Raw genomic sequence first — 12,738 nt, 5'->3', positions numbered from 1 at the left:
TTAGGACAAGTTCTTAGTTAACCTTTATAACAACCTCAGAGTACCTAAATACTGTAGGGTTACTGTGGGTGAGGAAATCTATCTTTACCCCTGTTGGGATGCAAAGGTAATCATCCCACACCTCCCTGGGTTCTTTCAGACTGACAAATCATCAAACAAGCTTCAGAATGATTGATAAGAGAAAAAGTCAAAGAAAATTTAATAACATGTACCTCCTCTATAGACCCGCCATAGCTTAAAATACTTATCTACAACAGAAGAGTTCTAGAGAAGAGACAGGCAAGGCCAGTTAAGGAGGTAAGCAGGGAATGCACAGTACACAGAACACAGATTTTAAGATCTCCTATTGAAAAGAGATAAGGAGACTAGGTCTTCCTAGTGCACACCATACAGAAGTTTACCAAATTCAGAACACTTGGGCACAACCCATGAGCGAGCACTAAACACAGAGTCTTAGCCCCACACTGTCCCTCCAAGCATCCAATCCGCCTGCTGAGTTTGGAAGGTTTCCAAGGAGACGAGGCAAAGCTGTGATAGTAGAAGGGTTTCTCTCCAGTGTTAAATCTGCTTTGGGTGCACTCCACCTGTCACTGTATATTTCTTCAGGAACAATCTGGTACATTGAATTCTAAAACTCAGCATTGACAGAATAAAAAATGCTGGAAGATGGAAAACAAATAATTTCATGTTATACCTTAGAAAATAAACTGGGAGTTGTTTTTTTTTTTAAGATTTATTTATTCATGCATACAGAACTGGGGTACAGGCCAGAGGCGCAGGGTTGCCAGAGGATTCACCAGAGACAGAGTGAGGAGCAGAACAGGCAGATTGACAAAGTACACTGCTGAGGGGAGCAACAGGCGGATCAGGAGAGGTCTGCCGCGCCATGTGGGTCACCTCCAGTGCCGGGCATTGAACTCACACTGAAGCAGCTGTAGCCAGCATGCAGTGCTGTGTCCTAACCTATCACGCCAACAGGGAGGGCCCTAAACTGGGAGTTTTAGCACAGATGTAATAGCACCTCAGTACCCACACTTCCCCCCAGACAGAACATGTCCTTATGCCTACTGTTCTCTTTGTGCTATGGCCCTGCCAATCCCAGCTAGTTAACCTAAGCCCTGGGCGTCCTGCAGATGTCTCTCCCCCAGCACAAAGGCAAAACATTCAGTCCCTAGACTCAGCCTTTTGGGAATCAAATTTCATCTTTGCCATTTTCCAACTGTCAATTCAGGCAAGTTGAGGCAGCTTTCTGAAACTTGTTTTCTGCATTTTTGGATGAGGAGCTGAATAGTATCAGCTTCATAAAGTAGTACAGTCAGGCCACATAGTAAGAATGCTATGAGTTAAGAATGCTGAGTCCATCTGTTACGGGGTCTATTGATTTGACCTTTGAAATAGCTCTTGTACTTATTTACCTTGCTCAGCCATCTTAAAGTGTGATGGGCTGGAAGATTTATTTGTGGCCCATAGGTTGCTGCTGGTGGTGAAAGGAGAAATCAGTGGGAAATACAGTCTCTGGAGGGACAGGAAGTAGCAGGCATGAAGCTGTGGTGTTTTGTAGGTTGTGATGGGTAGGGTAAAGGACGGCAGCAGAGAAGGGGAGCTAAGAAACTGATGTGAGTGTGGAATTTTGTCAACAGAGGTGTCTAATTTTTCTCTGTAATGCTCCCTATAGACATCTGTACTGTAACGTCAAGAAAACCTGAGAGTAGAGGAGCTGCCCAAGGGTGGGGGAGGGGTGGGGAACTCGAGCCCCCTTATCCAGATCATCGTGACCATTGGCATATCATGTGGCCAGGAAGATAGTTCTGGGGGACATTGGAAGCAGTGGGAATAGCATGAAGAGGAAAGAGTAGCTCTAGGGTAGGGTTTTGCTAGAAGAGGCAAAAGGCGAGGAAGATCTGCAGAGTAGGAGGAAGTAGATGGGAGGTGTGAGGGGCCTTTGAGGACACTGAGCATTTGGAAGATTCCTAATTCAACATCCTGTATGTGAGCAGTGAGCAGACTCACTGCTCAGCTGCAACTGCCCAGCTTCCTAGACATCATGACCCTAAAGACAAAAGACAAATTAATCTTTCTCCTGTTCTGACTCATACCTATGTATCTCCTATTAAGTTCCTTATATTTTTAACCTAGAAACTGTGATGTCATCCTCAGTTAGTTCTCTTTCACCTCAGATGTCAGCCACAAGCCTGGAGTTTGCCAGACTGCCTGTACTTTTGACCAACTGACCCTGTATTTGAAGATTTCCCATGAAAAGTTTTTCCTTCAGGTTTGATGATTTATTACAACAATCACACAAATCAGGAAAGTATTAAGGACTTCCTGACCTGCCCACTGTTCCCCTCAACAGTGCATTTCAGTCGATCTGCCTGTTCTGCTCCCCGCTCTGTCTCTGGTGAATCCTCTCACCCCTTGCACTTCTGGCCTTCACCCCAGTTCTGTATGTATAAATAAATAAATCTTTAAAAAGAAATAAAATAGGAAATTGTTATCGTTCCAATTTCAGTTATATTATAAAGGATACAAATCAGGACCAGTTAAAAAAAGAGCCCAGAGGACAAGGTCTGGGAGGGTCTCAAATGTTTTTAGGACATAGCACTTCTATGTGCATCAACATCCAGGAAATTCACTTGAGTTCCAGTGCCCAGAGTTTTCCTCCAGACTTCATTACATAGGTATGATTACTTGAATCCCTGGCCTTGTGGTTAAATTCTATCTCCAATCCTTCCCCCTCCTCCCTAAGGTTGGGAAATCCCAGTGGATATTACATGATTCAAACCCAATCCCTGAATTACATAGATGGTCTTTCTGGCATGGCCAGGCCCCATCCTGACACTATCCTGACAGCCCCTATCCTGACACTGAGGCCCTCCTCAGTCCTCATTAGTGTAATCAACCCAGCCATTGCTCCAAGCATCCAACATGAATTACAAAAGCACACCTTTCACTTAGAAAATTCCAAGGGTTTTGAGATTATCCCCTAGGAACTAAGGACCAAGTATGAATACTTGAGTGTACAACATATCCCCACAGCCAATCCATTACTAAGCCTTGTCAATTTCCTCTCCTAAAGATCTCAAAACAGCTCCCCTTCCCCATCCGTAGGGCCCCTGGGTAGACCTTCTTAGTTCTTGCGTAGACTAGACTATTAGCCTCCTAACTGGTGGCCTGACTTCCAGCTCTCTCCCACCAAACCATCCTATGCTTTGCTATCAGATTTTTTCATTATAAAACCTCCACCTGATGACATTTTTTCCAGCCAAAAAATGCTCAGCAACTCCCACTTGCCTAGAATGATACTATCCAAAAGAAATATAACATGAACTGAATATTTAATTTTAAAGGTGCTAGTAGCCTCATTTAAACATTTATAAATGTTCACCCCTGAACCCCAACCCTCACTACTCCTGTGGCCTAGAAGATAAGTGGTCACCTACATAGACTTTTTAAGTCAGAACTGGTTGACTTCCTGTTCTGTGAAGCAGGCGTGTAAGAATCTGCTGCCTGTGGGTAAACCAGCTTTCAATTCCCACTAATGGCCAAGGAAATAGATAAAGACTATTTAACAATGGGTACCACCAGCCTTTGCTGGTGCATTCTTTGGAGACCAGGAAAGTGATTAAACCCTAATATTTGTCCTCCTCTTCACATAGATACCACTGGCATTTCTTTATTTCTTTAACCCAAGATAAATTAGGAAATCAAAGATCTAAGCTTATAGGTAAAAGCCAGAGGTCCCCCAAGAAGAATAATTTTTTATGAAATTATTGAAACATTTTTTCATATCAATATGAATTAAATATGTTACATTTTTTCATTTTACATTTTCATTAAATATTAAACATTTTTTTCATATCAATAACTCACTGTTCCTACCTACATAAACTAAACTTGCAAGGGGATAAGGATGTTCTGAAACGAGCTCTATAGATACAGATTTTGTGGACTCCACCCCCAACTGAGACACTGGAACTACAAATCCCATCAGCACCAAAGTGAAGCAGGCTGGGACCTAAGGGTGGAGTTAAGCAGCCAGGTTTGGAGATAAAATCAGACATGTGGGTGCCGGGGTTCACTTGGTCTTGTGGCTCATGGTTTATCTCTTGGCATTTCACTGGTTTTCAGCATGATATCGGGGTTCCAGTTCAGTGGAACTGGTAGGATGCATTGATGAGCCTATCTCTCTCTCTTTCCTTGAGTTATTTATTTCCTTTTTCTCTTGTAAATAAACCCATTATTAACCTTTGTGTGTATGTGCCTGCAGTTGAATCTTAAGCACACGTGTGAGGGCCCACAGTCAGGCAACCCAACTCACATTGGGTTGCCCTGTAACAAATTCAAGCTGTGATTGCTGGAACAGTTCTCACAGGGTAAAACCTGTCCGACTGCTTCCCTGGTTCTCCACTTTGATAATCTAATAAATTCTTTGTTTTACTACTATAGAGACTTTTATTTCTATCAACATAATATACGTTATTTAATCCAACATTTCCAAAGCATTATCATTCTTAACCTGTAGTCTATTTCTATCTACTTATATTTTAGACTACTTTCATTCTTAAATTTACATGAATAAAATTAAAAAACACATGAAAATTTGCCCCTAGGTTGCACTAGTCATTACTCAATAGCTGTGTATAGTTACTGGCTACCCCATTAACAGCATATGGGCTCCAGCACAAGATCAACTTCCTGCCCATGTTGCCTCCTACCCACCTCTCATTTTGCCTCCTTCACCCCCATCCTGCTGCCCCAGAATGGCACCCAGGCCTCTGACCACACCAAGGCCCTGACCACACCAACCACTTGCTCTTTCCCCAAACAAACCACAACTTTCCCCCACATCCTCATCTTTGCACATACTGAATGGCTGCCTCTTTCCTCTGTGCCAGGAAAAGTTATGTGCTCTGTTGAGTATTAAATCACCACTTTGCTTCCTCTGTGAATACTTCGGGACCCTCCAGGCTGAGTCAGATTTGCTTACCTCTGAGTTTCTGTGGCTCTAGGAGAGCAAACCATATTTTCTGCATCAAAAGATTACAACCCATGATTTGACACATGAACTGAACTGACGGCTAGGCAGACTATTTGAAATCAAGGGCAAAAGGTTTTGTGATTACAGTACTTATCATGTTATATTGAAATAGTGTGTGTACATTCCTAGACGTGAGCTCAAGGACAAAGACTGCTTCTCTTCACTTTTGTATCCCCAGTTCTAGCTCAGTGCCTGGGGACCATCAGCCCTCTCCTCACCTGTTAAACAGGGCAGATTCCTCCTCTTGGATACAGCAAATACTCCTGGGAGAGGAAGTTTGTAGACCAGTTAAATGCACTATTCTTCTTAATCATCTAGGTATTTTTATTAAACCCAATTCTCAACAGACAGGAAATTAATTTATTAACCCTTGAAACTAGAATTCAAGGACAAATACTTTACTGGCTAGAAGGTTCTAGCAAAAACGGGTAGGAGAGCAAGAAGTGAGACAAGCAGAAGAGGATAATCAATAAAGAACTGTCGAGACAATTATGATTTCCTGCCACTGGCACTCATGGGGGTTTCTGGAAGACTGGGCAGTCATTCCTATGTCACCCTGATTGAGGAGTGAGGAAATGAAAGTATTTACCCCCAATTCCCCTGCATCTTTGGTTGAAAGGCTTCCAAGGTATTAATTTTCCCAGCACTGCCTGCTTGAACTCTTTGCTGGGCTGTGAAAAAATCCTCAGGCAGAGTTGTAGGTCTTCATAATAAGCAAATCTGGCTTGTAGAAGTGAATGAACATTAAATAGCATCTGTGAAAGGAATGTATACCATTAAGTGAAAAAAACAAAGTCAAAATGCAGACATCCCTTTCAGAGATTTGGCAAACGAAGGCAGGTAGTACTATATACCCAAAGTCGCTTTTTCTGTATCTGCCATGACTGCAGGGTAAGCAGAGTATAATTTCTGTACTTCGCTGACTTTGAGTTGCACTCCTGCTGTATTTTTTTGGTTTTGTGTTTTTTTGTTTTTTTGTTTTTTTTTTTTTTTTTTTGGTCTTTGGGGAGGTTAAAAGATATGATAAGAGCAAAGACTTTACCTGGCTTGTAAGGTTTTGTTTGACCTTCTATGTTTCTGTTATTGGGGCACACAGGAAATCATCCTGTACTCCTCTGGGTTTTTCCAAGCTGAAAAAATAATCAAAGAAGTGTCGGACAGATTCATTAGAGAAAAAGTCAAAAGGAAGTTTTGTACACATGGGAAAGACTCAGCATGACTGGGTAACTCCCCTACCAGGTTTCAAATGCCATCTTAATAAACTTAGTTAAGACTAAAGGATGTTGCCCCAGGGAGAAAGAAAAGGTCGGTTATGGAGATTACCAGGGAAGGCACAGTAGGGTAATACATGCAGATTAAATTCTGCCCTCCCCATAGAAAAGAGATAAGAAAATTAAGGTCTTCCTAGTACAAGCCCTTGCAGAATTTTCCTTGTAAATACCTGTTTGGAAAACAACTTTCACTCAGGCTTTAGAACCTATCCCATGAAATTCAACATTTTGCCAAAAAAGTATATTTTGGGGTGGTAGATTTTTATACCCCCACATTGGCATCCATATTTTTACCTAGAATTCCACTTTGAAGAATCAATCCTACAATATACCCAAATAAATTTTGCAAAAGATGGTCATTGTAGAATTAATTGTAAATGCAAAAGACTTCAAAGGAAACTAATAGATTGGGTAAATAAGTTTTATTTTTACTGTAAAAGTTGACACCATGTCTCTTATATGAAAATATGTGATTGACATATAAACCTGGAAAAACAAATCACAGAACTATATATAATTGCAGCTTTTACAATGACAATAAATTATAGTTGTGCATATGTATATTTACATCTTTCAAAAAGGAAAAATATTGAATGTAAAAGCAGTATCTCTGGGCATTGTAGATGGAGAAATACAGAAAAGGAAACATTTCCTGCCTTTGTTTTTAAAGATTTATTTATTTATGCATACAGAACTGGGGTACAGGCCAGGGGTTCAGTTGCAGTGAGAGGATTCACCAGAGGCAGAGTGGGGAGCAGAACAGGCAGATCATTGAAGTACACTGCTGAGGGGAGCAGCGGGCAGGTCAGGAGAGGTCTGCTGTGCCATGTGGATCACCTCTGGGGCTGGGATCAAACTCATGCTGAAGTAGCTTTAGCTTCTCAGTGCTGTGCTTTGACTTGCTGTGCCACCAGGGAGGGCCATTTGCTGACTTTTTAAAAAAAAAATTCATACACTGAAACATGATAGAAGATGAAAAATGTGAATAAGAGATACAAAATAAAAGTGAAAGCTTCTTTTCTTTTTTCATATCAGCTCTCATCACACTGATAATTGTTTTCTAAAACTCATTCCCCAAAATGGTTTAGTGCCTATATTCACATCATTATCCGTCTAATTTTCTGCTCTTGTAAAGTGGTAAAGAGTAGCATAGTTCCGCTACTTGTTCTCTTGACCACTGAGGACATAGAACCTATTCTTTTTACCAGGAAGTCTTGATTTCCATTACATGAATTTACTATAATTTAACTTGTCCTCTCCTTGTCACTATTGGGTGTTTCCCATCTTTGGCTGTTGCAAAAACAATGTAGTTATAAACATTCTTGTACGTAGATTTTGCTAAACGTTTGCAATCATCCTTTGGGGTAATTTTTTGGCAGAGAGATGATCAGTAAGAGAAGATGAGTATTTTTAATTCTGACAGATATTGTCAAATTACCCTTCAGGAAGAATGCACTATGCATGTTCCCACCAAAGATTCCAGAGATTGCTCATTTTCCCTCAAGCTTGCAGCACCAGGTGTTATTAAACATCCACATTTGCCCATCAGATTGGTGAAAGGAATCTTATCACTTTGTTCATTGTAGTGTAGATTACTCACATGTACTTAATTGTGCATCTTGGCATCTGTTTTCCAGCCAGTTGTGCTTATTTTTTCTGCAAACATTAGTTTCTTTTGATAATTTTCTTCCTAGCCTGCTTATCTTTTTTCATGTAAACTTGTTGATAAGCATGGATGTTTGAGTTTCTACCATTTGCTTTGCAAATATATTTTCCCTGTTTGTCATTAATCTTTTGATCTTAGTTATGACATTTTCCCATGCAGATTTTTAAAGTACTTATATGTCAAATTCATTGATTCATTCAAATTTAATCAAATTCATTCATTTGATTTCTCAGTGGGTTCTGGATCTTGTCATTACTTTACATGGCTTTGCTTCTCACCAACTATAAATTCTTCAGAACTTTTCTAGTGTTTATGTTTTAATCATTGATTCAATGAGAATTTATTTTGATGAAGAGAAGGATGTTTAATTTTGTAGCAACTATATTGTTCACATTTTCTAAAATTAGAATGTACTTGATTCAACAATTGAAAAATTCTAATAAAAGGAAAAAAGAACATAAAATATAATAACTCACAGAACAAAGCCTGGAGACAGGAAGACTAGGTCAGAACTATTTTAGTAGTCTTGGTTAGACATGCTTATTCAATACATTGACCACCTATTATTTGTCAGGCCAGGGTTAGGTCCTGAAGACATAATTAGTACCTGGATTGGAAAATTGACAATAGTAATAGTAGAGAGAAGAAGGATTGATGGAAGCATTTTAGTTCATAGAATGATCACCATGGCAACGGGAGACTGAATTATCACTATGGAGACAAGGTGCTTGGTATTATGACTAGAGGGACAGAGTGTTAGTAAGGATTTTGGAAGTGGTAAACAGGTATCTTATAAATGTTCCAAAATGACATTGTTTCTTGCTCACTTGAAATTGCTACCTTGCTTTTTCAGTGTACTACTCGAGCTGGGAAAAGATAAAAATTTATTTCTTTTTTGAAATCCCAAGCCCTGAGTACTCTACTAAGAAATAATAAGAATAAAACCAATTGGCTCAAACTCTACCATAGAGATACAATTCCATAAAGTCTGTTTCAAGCAACACATAGTGGTCTGACTTGCCTGTGGAAGAAGCCTGGGTGAATCTACCTTAACTTCTCAAGCTGTGCTTAACCACTCAGGTATTTCTAGGTTTTTTTTACAATATACTTGATAACAAGAGGAAACACATCAGACCTTCAGACCTCAGTTGTGCATGTGTGTGTGTGTGAGAGAGAGAGAAGAGAGAACATTTTTCCTAAATCTTCTAGCCCCTGATGAGGCCAGCACAGTCTGCAGGAGGGGTATCTCTCAAAATATGGAGACTGGACATACAAGAGCTGTACCTCCACATCCACAGGAGCACAGGTTGAGAAAGCTGTACTGTTAAGGGAAGCGATGTCCTAAAGGAACTCTGCAGAGTTTTGTGGACTCAAACCCCTACTCCAGCTTTCTGGACTCCACCCCCTACTCCAGTGATTGGAAACTACAACTCCCAGGAGTACCAAGGAGAGAACTGCGAGGACCCCAGGGTGGAGCTAAGCAGGCATTCTGGGACTTTAGGGGATAAATAGGGAGTGATTTTCAATGGCTCTTGGTAGGGGGCAAGGGGGAGAGGCAACTGCTCTCTCTCTCTGGGGCAACAGCTCTTGGACCTTGTGACTGGGGGCTATCAGTTAGTTTGTTACTAGAGCTCCAAGTCAGCCAAACTGGTAAGATATTCTAGTTACCTTGTATCTTTCTCTCTTTCCCTGGGTTGTTCCTTTTCCTTTCTCCTTTTTGTAAATTAACCCATTATTGACCCTTTTGTGTGTGCCTGCAATACAACTAAATTTTAGGTGCACGTGGATGACTCTGCAACAGCAGTATAGTGTCTTATTCAGGTGGTTGAACAGGTAACATCAGCTACACTCTGAGGGCATCAAGGAGCTGTTGCACCTTTCCATCTAGTCTCAGCTGAAATCCTGGGAAAGAGGGGGACTGAGGCCCTCATAATAGGCTGAGCAATAGAATGTGGGGGGTGAGAATCTGAGCTCTAGAGTACAACTGCCTATACTCAAACTCAGCTCTGCCAGTTACTAGCCATATGACCATGGGCAAGAGTCTTACCCCTGTGACTTGGAGTTTCTCCCCATAAAACTAGACTGATAATAATAGCAGACTCTTTATAGGGCTGTGGTGAGAATTAAATAGAGCAGTATGGTAATATTAAGATATTATATAGAGTTATAAAAGTACCTATCTCATAGGGGTGGGAGTAAGGAGAGTACCATGGTAGTAAGTACTAAATAAAGGGCCCTCTCTGGTGGTGCAACGAGTTAAGCCACAGCACTATGAGGCTATTGGCAGCCACTGCAGCCGATATGACCCCCGGCCAGGGAGCTGACCCACATGGCGTGGCAGACCTCTCCCATCTCTCCCTCTGGTCCCCTCAGGAGTGTATTTAAGTCATTCTGCCTGTTCTGCTCTCCACTGGTGAAGCCTCTTTCCTCCCTGCACCAATGGCCTGTACCCCAGATCTTATATTTATAAATAAATTAATTAACCTTTTTTAAAAGTACTAAATAAATATAAAATACTATGGTAACAAAAGTACTTTCCTCGTAGAATATGAGTATTCAATAAGATGCAAGTTCCTATTCCACGCAATGCTTGGCAAATACTGTGTTTAAAGGGGGTCGGTAGCCTTCATTGTTAGTATTATTGAACTTGTGTCAGTCAGAACTGGTTTCCAGGCTTTACTTGCCACTTCTTTCCTGAGTCTCGTTTCCTCACCTGTGGTGTGGGAACAGCAGCTGTTCATCTCTCACAGAGTTATGCTTTGGATTAAGGAAAGTAAAGGATTAAGAAGGCTGCCATCCACCATACACCACATAGACCATGCTGGCTTCCCTAGATACAGCCTAAGCATATAGCAGGCGATGCAACTGTGTTTGTGTAAAATCCCTTAAACACATGTTTCTGAGCATGGATCCCCATCATCAAGTGAGGCATGACTGCACAGCTTCAGCTGACCCCCACATAGGACCAGGCCCTGATGAGAAGATCTCACAAAGGACTTTCTGCTCTCTGGCTCCTTCTGGGCCCAACCTGTCAAGGTCAGGTAAGTTCTGCATGCCCCTTTGGCATGCCCCTTTCGGGAGCCCCTTTCAGCTCCCAGATTGTTTTGAAGTGTGGCAGTTCCTCCATTTCTTCCTGTGGGAGACAACTTTCTGTGGGGTGTGTCAGTGGTGTTGAGCCCATACTTGCAGGGATTACTATGATGGCCTAGTGGCACAGTCACATGTCAATCAGTTCAGACACCCCATTTTTGGATGATCAAGATATGTGCATCTGAAGGTCAGGGATTCCCAAGGTCCCCTTTTAATCCAGAGGAGGAATGCGCATGTGTCAGGGAGATACCTGTAACCTAAGCTAACGGGCCAAGCTGTAGGCCGGATGCCTGATGCCTGCGACCCCTTTCTCGCCGGGGAAGCAGCTGCAGACAAGGGCACATCACCCTCTACTGGCAGTGGAGCTGACATCTGTCTAGCCAGCCATGCACTGCACCACGACCCTCTCTTCTTCCTCTAAAGAGAACTGGTGGGCTGCTGTGGGACAGCTCTGAATGAATCCTCGCTAAGCTTCTCAGAAACTGCTGTTCTATTGCTGGGAACAGCACCACCCTTCTGAAGAGAAGATCACTTCCGCCCAAAGATACCTAACTCCCCCGATCCACACTCTCTTCCTGCAGGTACAGGCTTGCCACAAGAGGACTCAGAGTTTGGGAACAACTGGGGAGTAGGGAGATAGAGGAAATGAAAAAGGAGACAGAAAACACATGTATTAGCAAAGTAACTAAAAGAAAAGAAGAAAAAAAGAATCCCAAATTACCAGAGAATTAAATTGGAGAATTAAAAACCTATCCTTTTTTCCATCAGGAGAGTGGGTTCAGATAGTTTCATGGGAATTTTCTCTTGCAAAAATTAAAGCAGGACCTCCCTTCCTTTTTTAAAATATATTACTTCAGAAATTTGAAAAAGTAGGAAAATGCCCCAACTCATTTCATGATGTACTTGTATTTTTTCATTCACAGACAAGGACAGCACTCAAAATTGTATCAATCTGACTATGATCATAAATGCAAAAATCTTAAACACAAATGTTAGCAAATAAAGTAGTGCATTTTAAAAAATGATTTATTTATTTATATATACAAGAACTGGGGTACAGGTCAGAGGTACACAGGGTGAGATTCAGCAGAGACAGAGTAGGGAACAGAAGAGGCAGATTGACTGAAAAACACTGCTGAGGGGAGCAGCAGGTGAGACAGTAAAGGTCTGCTGCACCATGTGGGTCAGCTCCCTGGCTGGGGATGGAACTTGTGCTTCAGTAGCAGCAGATTGCTTTATAATGCTGTACCCAAGCCCATGCACCACCAGAGACCCCAAATAGTGCATTTTTAAAATGTTCCCAATCAAGACTCTAAAGTTTAGCAATGTAATTCGCCACACAAAAAAAATGTTAAGGAGAAAAAGCATACAGTCCTATGACTAGATGCAGAAATGCGTACGCATCTGGACACTCAATGATAATTCTATGATAAAATGTTCAGTCAACTAAGAATAAAGAGTATCTTAGCAACTATACAGAAAATATCCTACTCAGTGTTATGATGTGAGCAGTAGCCACAAGTGGTTATTCAATTTAAAATTAATGAAAAACTTAAGGGCCCTCCCTGGTGGAGCAACCGTTAAAACACAGCACTATGAAGCAATCCTCAGCCACTGCAGCAAGAGCTCAATACCAAGCCAGGGAGGTGACCCATATGGCATGGCAGACCTCT

Source organism: Condylura cristata, unplaced genomic scaffold, assembly GCF_000260355.1.
Source record: "Condylura cristata isolate star-nosed mole 26May11 unplaced genomic scaffold, ConCri1.0 scaffold00024, whole genome shotgun sequence".
NCBI lineage: Eukaryota > Metazoa > Chordata > Mammalia > Eulipotyphla > Talpidae > Condylura > Condylura cristata.
The sequence above is the reverse complement of the archived record's forward strand: the minus strand, read 5'-3'. Positions refer to the sequence as shown.